Source organism: Echiichthys vipera (genome assembly GCF_963691815.1).
Source record: "Echiichthys vipera genome assembly, chromosome: 23".
Classification (NCBI taxonomy): Eukaryota; Metazoa; Chordata; class Actinopteri; order Perciformes; family Trachinidae; genus Echiichthys; species Echiichthys vipera.
In genome coordinates, this window is record NC_139848.1 from 4,462,681 (window position 1) to 4,471,888 (window position 9,208).

Below are 9,208 nucleotides of genomic sequence, written 5' to 3' on the forward strand. Positions count from 1 at the left end.
GAAGTACGACAAGACAGACCCCCCTGTCTGTCACATGTCCGCCTTTCACCATTGAAATGATAACCTATATACTGTTAAGTGCATTTATTGGGTATTTGGGGCATTAGCTCAGTCCATAGGTGACTTGGCTGGGAACTGGAGGGTCGTCGTGTGGACCATGAATGGAGCGTGGACTGGTGGCTGGAGAGGTGCCAGTTCATCTCCTGGGCACTACCGATGTGCTGTTGAGCAAGGCATCGAACCCCCAACTGCTCGGGGCGCTGGTCACTGGCAGCCCCCCTCGCTCTGTGTGTGTGTGTGTGTGTGTGTGTGTGTGTGTGTGTGTGTGTGTGTGTGTGTGTGTGTGTGTGTGTGTGTGTGTTTGTGTGTAACATGAATAATAACAGAGTGAAAAATTGAATTTCCCCGTTGTGGGATTAATAAAGGAAATCTTCTTCTTCTTCTTCTTCTTCTTCTTCCTGTAAGGAGTGTGTGTGAAGGAGCAGAGCGAAATTGGATCTTTTTCCTAAATTCTACCGACTTTTGTCGGGGTTTTTTCCGTGTAGTGTGTTTATGAATGTAGTTGTGTCAGTTTGGTGTCTTTTGTTGTCGTGTTGTCGTGGTTAGTTTCGTGTTTGTGAGTCTTTTGTTTGTCCTCCCGCTCTGAGGAGCAGGGATGGCGTCCAGCAGCGGGTTCTCCGCGCTGACGCGGAAGCACGGCATTAAGACCGGAGCCGGCTCCCCGTGCAGCGTGGAGGAGGTCGCCCTGGCTGTGGGGCAGATGATCGGGCACGGATCTGTGAAGTCCGCTGCCCGCATGAATGGTGCGGTGGTTCTGTTCTTGGCTAAGGTGGAACAGGTGAACAGGTTGGTGGAGACGGGCATCACGGTAAACGGGCTGTTTGAGCCGGTGACACCGCTGATACTGCCGGCCACAAAAATAACTCTTTCAAACGTGCCCCCCTTCATCAGTGACGAGTTCCTTATAAAAGAACTGTCCAGACACGGGAAAGTGGTGTCCCCGGTCAGGAAGGTGCTGTCAGGCTGCAAATCTCCGCTGCTGAGACATGTGGTGTCCCACCGCAGGCAGCTCTTCATGATCCTGACCAACAAGGACAAAGAATTTGACTACTGTTTCAGAGTCCGAGTGGATGATTTTGACTACGTATTATTTGCAACATCATCCACTGTGAAATGTTTTGGATGTGGTCAGGAGGGACATTTAATCAGGGCTTGTCCCGGCCGCAACGCTCCAGCCGCCCCGGGCGTGACCGCGGGGGCGGCCGCCGCCGCCGCTGAGCCGTCCGCTCCTGTGTGGGGGCGGGCGGCGGCAGCGGCGGCGGCGGCGGCCGCTGCCGCGGCGCCCGCTACTGCCGCTGCCGTCGGTCGGCCCGTACCGGCGGTGCGGCGTGTGGCCGCGGTAATCGGCGGGGGGGCTGGAGCTGCGGGGCAAAATAAAGATCAAGGGTCGGCAGAAAAGGAAGTGGCGGAGATGCAGAGTCAGGATGAAGAGAGCACTGAGGTGAGTGGGGAGAGGGCGGAGGTAAGAGATGAAACGAGGGAGGCGACAGGTAAGGATGGTGAGTCAGGTGTTTCTTCAGGTAAAGTGGCAGGTGAGGTGGACACGGGTGTGGGTGAAACAGGTGGAGGGAAAGAGACAGGCGGTGTTTCTGGTGAAGTGGGTGAGGGAAACAAAATAACAGGTGAACTAGAGGAGGGCGGTGAGGCAGGTGAGGAGGAGGCAGACAAGGCTGCAGGTGAGCAAAGTGGGGCAGGTAAAGTAAAAGGTGAGCTGTTTGAAAAGGTTAAGGTCTATGGTGACCAGTGTGAAGTGGGTGAGGTGACAGGTGAGGTGTGTGATGCAGGTGAGGTGACAGGTGAGGTGTGTGATGCAGGTGAGGTGACAGGTGAGGTGTGTGATGCAGGTGAGGTGACAGGTGAGGTGTGTGATGCAGGTGAGGTGACAGGTGAGCTGTGTGACACAGGTGAGGTGACAGGTGAGCTGTGTGAGGGGAACACAGTAGATGAGGAGATGGAGGCCAGTGAGGCTGTGGTGGCGCCTGCTCCTCCTAAGCGACGCAGCAAGAGGAGGAGCATGTTGGTTGTGGAGGCGGGTGGAAAAGCTGGTCGACTGGCAGGTAGAGTGAGTGCTGCTGAAAACAGAACAGCTCTGTGTGACAGCAGTGACAGTGAGGGGTGTGTGTCAGACACCAGTGTCCTGTCGCTCACTCCGCGGACTGCTGCTCAGGTGTATCCTGCAGACTTAATCAAGTCTTTTTTACAGCAGACCAAAGGTCTGAGAAACTTAAACCTGGAGCATCACTTCCCTGATCTGCAGGGCTTCTATGACACCATCAGACACGTGATAAGACACAAGGAGGAGTCAGACCTAACAGATCAGGAAGTCTTCAGACTACAGAAACTAGTCCATAAAGTCAGGAAGCAGCTCGGGTTTTAATGACGATGAAGGAACAGGTTTTATTTTTATTTATTTCATTGATTGTTTTTAGTCTGGTTTTTAACACCTTCATCATTATGGATCTTTTTAAAGTAGGCAGCTTAAATATAAACGGTGCTAGAGAGATGAGAAAGAGGGCAGTGGTTTTCCAGATGACCAAACTAAAACACATCGATGTCCTCTTTCTCCAAGAAACACACAGCGATGTCGGGAATGAGGCCGACTGGAGCAGGGAATGGGAAGGATCAGTGGTTTTAAGCCATAACACCACCCTCAGTGGAGGAGTGGGCCTCCTGCTCTCTAAAAGGTTCACTCCCACCTCTCTGGAGGTCACACATGTCGTTGAGGGGAGGTGTCTTTTAGTTAAAGCTGGTTTTGAACATTTTAACGTGGTTTTTATCAACATCTATGCTCCCAACAACGGTACAGAGAGGAAGCGCTTCTTTGAAACAGTGAATGACGTTTTAAGCAGCTGTGACTCGGAGGATTATTTATTCGTGGGGGGGGATTTTAACTGTACTGAAAATGAGATTTTAGATCGCAACCATGCAGAGCCTCATCCAGTATCCCAGCGTGCCCTGAGGCAGCTGGTCTCCTCCCGCGGCCTGGTGGACGTGTGGAGAAGGATGCACACGGGCTGCAGACAGTACACATGGTCCCACGTTAGAGAAAACCGAATCTCTTTGGCCAGACTGGATCGTTTTTATGTTTTTAAACATAAAGTGGGTGTTATTAAAATGTGTAAGATTTTACCGGTGGGTTTTACTGACCATTCGTTGGTTTTATGTGACGTTTTTATCAGGAACATTTTACCCAAAAGCGCCTATTGGCATTTTAACTCTGTTTTAACTGTGGATAAATCTTTTAGAGAGGCTTTTAGCTTTTTTTGGAATGATTTTAAACAGAAAAAAACAGAGTTTGTCAGTCTGAGGCAGTGGTGGGACCATGGCAAAGTACAAATTAAGCTTCTATGTCAGCAGCACACGCTCAATGTCACACGTGACATCACCAGATCTATTAAGGATCTGGAGACTGATATTGTGGATCTCGAGTGTGTGAGCGAGTCCACAGGAGATCGAGGATGTATTGAAATCCTCAAGACTAAAAGGGTTACTTTAGCCAACCTGCTGGACACTAGAGTACAAGGTGCACTGGTCCGGTCCCGGGTTCAATCCATAACAGAGATGGATGCTCCATCGAGCTTCTTCTTCAGCCTGGAGAAGAAACAAGGCCAGCGGAGACAAATCCACTCCCTGCTGGCTGAGACAGGACAGGAGCTGAGGGAGCCGGGCCTGATCAGAGAGAGAGCTGTCAGCTTTTATGCCTCTTTATTCAAGAGTGAGTTCAAGCAAAACAAAGAACTGATGGACGAAGTCTGCGAAGGACTTCCTCACGTGTCCAGAGAGGCAAATTTGGAGCTTGACAGCCCATTAACAACCGAAGAACTGTTTGCTGCGCTGCAGAGTATGCAGGGGAGAAAAGCTCCAGGCATAGACGGCCTCACTGTGGAATTTTATAGAGCCTTCTGGAACATCTTGGCCCAGGACATCCTGGAGGTGTTCAACGAAAGCCTGGAGGTGGGATCACTCCCTCTATCGTGTCGCAGAGCCATCATCACTCTCCTTCCGAAAAAAGGGAATTTACTGGACATCAAGAACTGGCGGCCCGTCTCCCTCCTCTGCACGGACTACAAGCTCCTGTCTAAGGTCTTAGCCAGCAGGCTGAGAAGAACCATGGAGCAGGTTGTTCACCGGGACCAGACGTACTGTGTGCCCGGCAGGCTCATGGTAGATAATATCTACCTCATTCGGGATGTTTTGGAGGTCTCTAGTTCATTAGGCATGAACACTGGGTTGATCTCATTAGATCAAGAAAAGGCTTTTGACCGCGTTGAACACGACTTCCTTTGGGGAGTCATGGAGAGGTTTGGGTTCAGCGCTGGTCTTATAGCCAAGATCAAGGTGCTGTACAGTGACATTGAGAGTGTGCTGAAGTTGAATGGCAGCTTGTGTGCTCCTTTTAGGGTGCATAGAGGTGTCCGGCAGGGCTGTGCTCTGTCGGGGATGCTCTATGCGCTCTCCCTGGAACCCCTCCTACAACAGATAAGGTCATCTGTTCGAGGCCTGATTTTACCTGGTTTTAGCAGTAGTGTGGTTTTATCGGCTTATGCTGATGATATTGTTGTTTTTATAAGAGATCAAAAAGATGTGTGTGTTTTAAACAATGTGATAGACAAATTTTCTCATGTGTCGGCTGCGAGGGTGAACTGGGGGAAGAGCGAGGCCCTTGCTGTTGGCGAGTGGCGGGAGGGCCTCCCCGTTCTCCCTCAAAGCCTGACGTGGGGAAGAGAAGGCTTTAACTATCTAGGTGTGCACATCGGGAACAACAGTACAGAAAAAAAGAACTGGGTAAATGTGGTAGAGAAAGTCGACAGCAAACTGGCTAAGTGGAGGTGGATCCACGCTCAGATGTCCTTTCGAGGGAGGGTCCTTGTTTTAAATAACCTGGTGGCCTCTCTACTGTGGCACCGGCTCGCCTGTCTGGACCCTCCCTCAGGGCTCATTGCTCAAATACAAGCAAAAATGGTGAGGTTTTTCTGGACCAAAAAGCACTGGGTTCCTCAATCAGTATTGTTTTTACCCAGAGACGAGGGGGGCCAGGGCCTGGTCCACCTGGCCAGCAGAACAGCCACCCTCAGGATCCAGTTCATTCAGAGGTTTCTGACTGGACCTGAGGATCTGGTGTGGAGAGGCGTGGCCAGCTGTATACTCAGGCGTGTCAACAACCTGGGGCTGGATGCTGCTCTGTTTTTAACTGATTTTAAATTTTTAAAGTTAGGCGGGTTACCTCCTTTTTATCAGGGTGTTTTTAAATCCTGGGGGCTGTTTAGAAGTGAAAGGAGCGGACACTGTAACTCTCTGTACTGGTTGTTGAAGGAGCCTCTGGTTTGTGGTGCCAGGTTGGATGTTTGCTGCAGTGCCGTGCCTGGGCTGATGGGGGCGCTGTGCAGGTCCGAGATTGTCTGCCTGGGCCAGCTGGTGGATGTGGCAGGACCCGCGCTCACGGACGACCGGGCTCTGGGCTCGGTGCTGGGGGTGCGGTCTGTCCGGCTGGTGCAGAGGAGCCTGGAGCTATGGAGGAACAGGCTGACGGCGAGAGAGAAGGTCCTCCTCATCAAGCGCAGCAGGAGAGAAGCTGAGCCCGATCCAACCGACCCCTACCCGGAGATCCACCTGTGCCCCGATTTCACAGAGCTCAGCGGCCCCCTACTACAGAACACCACCAAAATAAAACTAAGCCTGCAAAAAGCAGAAAACAAGACTCTGTACATGAACTGTGTTAAAGCTTTGAACATGAGGAGGCTGTGTGACAGAGCGCCGTGTGTTTGGACTGAGAGGCTGGGCGGGCTGAGCCCTCAGTGGAGGACCCTGTATAAACCTCCACTGAGAAAGAGGACCGGAGACCTTCAGTGGAGGATTCTACACGGGGCCATTGCCACCAACGCCTTTTTATCTGTTTTTAACAACAGTGTTGTCAACGAGTGCCCGTTCTGCAGGCTGCCCGAGAACGTGTTTCACCTTTTTACTGAGTGCAGGAGGTTGGCAGGGATTTTTAAGGTTTTAACCCGTGTTTTTAACCTGTTTGGCGTCTTGTTCACTGCCCCCCTTTTTATCTGTGGAGTCGGTTTTAAAAAAACAGACAAAACAAAGTGTCAGCTTATGAATTTTTTAATTGGGGAAGCGAAAATGTCTATTTATCTGACTCGCAGGGACAAGCTGCAGGGCGGGCCGACTGTTGACCCTGTGACCCTGTGGAAGCACAGCGTGAAGGCCAGGCTGAAGCTGGAGCTGTGCTTCCACAGGATCACAGGGAACACGGGGGTGTTTGAGACGCAGTGGGCTCATGAGCAGCTGCTGTGCCGGCTCACCGAGGGAGAGCTCACTTTTGCCTCTTTCCTCCACTGAGTCACTGATCACAACCACTTCCTGTTTTTAATCGACTGTTTCCTGTTTTTAGTCAACTATTTCCTGTTTTTAATTAACTGTTTCCTGTTTTTTAATTAACTGTAAATAAAGTGCTGTTAAAAATCAAAAAAAATCTTCTTCTTCTTCTTCTTCTTCTTCTTCTTCTTCTTCTTCCTGTAAGGAGTGTGTGTGAAGGAGCAGAGCGAAATTGGATCTTTTTCCTAAATTCTACCGACTTTTGTCGGGGTTTTTTCCGTGTAGTGTGTTTATGAATGTAGTTGTGTCAGTTTGGTGTCTTTTGTTGTCGTGTTGTCGTGGTTAGTTTCGTGTTTGTGAGTCTTTTGTTTGTCCTCCCGCTCTGAGGAGCAGGGATGGCGTCCAGCAGCGGGTTCTCCGCGCTGACGCGGAAGCACGGCATCAAGACCGGAGCCGGCTCCCCGTGCAGCGTGGAGGAGGTCGCCCTGGCTGTGGGGGAGATGATCGGGCACGGATCTGTGAAGTCCGCTGCCCGCATGAATGGTGCGGTGGTTCTGTTCTTGGCTAAGGTGGAACAGGTGAACAGGTTGGTGGAGACGGGCATCACGGTAAACGGGCTGTTTGAGCCGGTGACACCGCTGATACTGCCGGCCACAAAAATAACTCTTTCAAACGTGCCCCCCTTCATCAGTGACGAGTTCCTTATAAAAGAACTGTCCAGACACGGGAAAGTGGTGTCCCCGGTCAGGAAGGTGCTGTCAGGCTGCAAATCTCCGCTGCTGAGACATGTGGTGTCCCACCGCAGGCAGCTCTTCATGATCCTGACCAACAAGGACAAAGAATTTGACTACTGTTTCAGAGTCCGAGTGGATGATTTTGACTACGTATTATTTGCAACATCATCCACTGTGAAATGTTTTGGATGTGGTCAGGAGGGACATTTAATCAGGGCTTGTCCCGGCCGCAACGCTCCAGCCGCCCCGGGCGTGACCGCGGGGGCGGCCGCCGCCGCCGCTGCCGCGGCGCCCGCTACTGCCGCTGCCGTCGGTCGGCCCGTACCGGCGGTGCGGCGTGTGGCCGCGGTAATCGGCGGGGGGGCTGGAGCTGCGGGGCAAAATAAAGATCAAGGGTCGGCAGAAAAGGAAGTGGCGGAGATGCAGAGTCAGGATGAAGAGAGCACTGAGGTGAGTGGGGAGAGGGCGGAGGTAAGAGATGAAACGAGGGAGGCGACAGGTAAGGATGGTGAGTCAGGTGTTTCTTCAGGTAAAGTGGCAGGTGAGGTGGACACGGGTGTGGGTGAAACAGGTGGAGGGAAAGAGACAGGCGGTGTTTCTGGTGAAGTGGGTGAGGGAAACAAAATAACAGGTGAACTAGAGGAGGGCGGTGAGGCAGGTGAGGAGGAGGCAGACAAGGCTGCAGGTGAGCAAAGTGGGGCAGGTAAAGTAAAAGGTGAGCTGTTTGAAAAGGTTAAGGTCTATGGTGACCAGTGTGAAGTGGGTGAGGTGACAGGTGAGGTGTGTGATGCAGGTGAGGTGACAGGTGAGGTGTGTGATGCAGGTGAGGTGACAGGTGAGCTGTGTGACACAGGTGAGGTGACAGGTGAGCTGTGTGAGGGGAACACAGTAGATGAGGAGATGGAGGCCAGTGAGGCTGTGGTGGCGCCTGCTCCTCCTAAGCGACGCAGCAAGAGGAGGAGCATGTTGGTTGTGGAGGCGGGTGGAAAAGCTGGTCGACTGGCAGGTAGAGTGAGTGCTGCTGAAAACAGAACAGCTCTGTGTGACAGCAGTGACAGTGAGGGGTGTGTGTCAGACACCAGTGTCCTGTCGCTCACTCCGCGGACTGCTGCTCAGGTGTATCCTGCAGACTTAATCAAGTCTTTTTTACAGCAGACCAAAGGTCTGAGAAACTTAAACCTGGAGCATCACTTCCCTGATCTGCAGGGCTTCTATGACACCATCAGACACGTGATAAGACACAGAGAGGAGTCAGACCTAACAGATCAGGAAGTCTTCAGACTACAGAAACTAGTCCATAAAGTCAGGAAGCAGCTCGGGTTTTAATGACGATGAAGGAACAGGTTTTATTTTTATTTATTTCATTGATTGTTTTTAGTCTGGTTTTTAACACCTTCATCATTATGGATCTTTTTAAAGTAGGCAGCTTAAATATAAACGGTGCTAGAGAGATGAGAAAGAGGGCAGTGGTTTTCCAGATGACCAAACTAAAACACATCGATGTCCTCTTTCTCCAAGAAACACACAGCGATGTCGGGAATGAGGCCGACTGGAGCAGGGAATGGGAAGGATCAGTGGTTTTAAGCCATAACACCACCCTCAGTGGAGGAGTGGGCCTCCTGCTCTCTAAAAGGTTCACTCCCACCTCTCTGGAGGTCACACATGTCGTTGAGGGGAGGTGTCTTTTAGTTAAAGCTGGTTTTGAACATTTTAACGTGGTTTTTATCAACATCTATGCTCCCAACAACGGTACAGAGAGGAAGCGCTTCTTTGAAACAGTGAATGACGTTTTAAGCAGCTGTGACTCGGAGGATTATTTATTCGTGGGGGGGGATTTTAACTGTACTGAAAATGAGATTTTAGATCGCAACCATGCAGAGCCTCATCCAGTATCCCAGCGTGCCCTGAGGCAGCTGGTCTCCTCCCGCGGCCTGGTGGACGTGTGGAGAAGGATGCACACGGGCTGCAGACAGTACACATGGTCCCACGTTAGAGAAAACCGAATCTCTTTGGCCAGACTGGATCGTTTTTATGTTTTTAAACATAAAGTGGGTGTTATTAAAATGTGTAAGATTTTACCGGTGGGTTTTACTGAC